This window comes from Rhagoletis pomonella, unplaced genomic scaffold (assembly GCF_013731165.1).
Source record: "Rhagoletis pomonella isolate Grant_MI unplaced genomic scaffold, Rhpom_1.0 Rhpom_scaffold_00007, whole genome shotgun sequence".
NCBI lineage: Eukaryota > Metazoa > Arthropoda > Insecta > Diptera > Tephritidae > Rhagoletis > Rhagoletis pomonella.
This window is the reverse complement of record NW_023458561.1, coordinates 1,548,362-1,549,973: the sequence shown is the minus strand read 5'-3', so window position 1 is coordinate 1,549,973 and position 1,612 is coordinate 1,548,362.

Sequence of the window (1,612 nt, the reverse complement as noted above, 5' to 3'; positions counted from 1 at the left end):
CACTTCCAAAGATAGGCAGTATGAAAAATTCGGTTTGTATTGAAGATGCCACGCCCCCTTTTCCAATAGTTCCAATTTTTCCTCAAGAGTTGATTGCGTATATCTCCGTACCAAGTTCCAGAACTATACCATGAACACTTCCAGAGATATGCAATATGAAAAATTTGATTTGTATGGAAGATGCCACGCCCCCTTTTCCAATAGTTCCAATTTTTCTCCAAGAGTATGCGATTTATTTCGTACATCTCCATTCAAAGTTCCAGAACTCTACCAAAAAATTTCCAGAGATATGCAATATGAAAAATTCGGTTTGTATGGGAGATGCCACACCCCTTTTTACAATAGCTTAAATTTTTCTCCAAAGGTATGCGATTGATTTCGTATATCTCCATACCAAGTTCCAGAACTCTACCACGCACACTTTCCGAGATATGTAGCATGAGAAGTGCCAGGCCCCCTTTACATATAGATTTTTTTTAGCCTAAAACCATCCTTGGGACACGTGCGGCAGGTGGCAGTTTTAAAAAAATCGGTTCAGCCGCTCTCGAGCCTTGCGAAAACTAAAAAACGGCTTTAAAAATATATATCACTTGAGATTTATTATATATTATAATTATATTTTGACAGTATCCATTGTTTCTGATTGGCGCAAAAAAATCTTCGCCCCTTGATATGGTCGTTGCTCAAAGCCTTCTTATATTCGAAATTGCTTGAAAATTGGAAAACAGGAATCTATAAGCTTATCCAGGCAAAAGGCTACCTAAGTACCGAATTTTAAGCAAATTGGACAGTAAATAAGATTTTTTCGAATAGATCGGTCCCTGGTCCACTTCTCGGAAAAATTGATCATATATGCTAATACATGCTACTTACGTACCAAAGTTTAAGCAAATCGGACCATAATATAATTTTTTCGAATAGATCGGTCCCTGGTCCAATTCTCAGAAAAAATTGATCATATATGCTAATATATGCTAAAAAGCTACTTACGTACCAAATTTTAAGCAAATCGGACCATAATTAGATTTTTTTTGAATAGACCGGTCCCTGGTCCACCTACCCGAAAAAAGTAAATTTTATTTAGCCGAAAGCTATTTATATACAAAATTTCATGAAAATCGGACCAGCCGTTCGCGAGATTACCTGTTACAAAAAAAAGGGACTTCTCTTTATATAATTAGTATAGAGTATAGATGGGTATTTTCATACGTCGCATACGTGACAGTCGTACGTTTCAATGTGATACAAACAAGGAATACCATTTGTTTTCTTTAACTTTTTTTGGCCATTGTATAGCATATAATTAGCTCTATATTTAACCGAAAAATGAAAACAATCGAACTGCTTGGTCCTGTATTATAAGCATTTAAAGAGAGCGTCGCACAATGGGCCATATGACGAGTTTAGCCGGAAAAAAATCAAAATGGAATTTTGATGTTTTGATAATTCCAACTTGTTAGGAAATGTCCAATTACATAGAAAAAAGTATCCTTTGGTGTTTGAAAGTTTGAAGTTTTGAAACTTTGTTTTTTGAAAAGTACAAAAATCAAATAGACATTTTTAAAAAGTGGTCTGTTGTTCATCACAGTGGTGTACCAAGACGCTGGAAAAA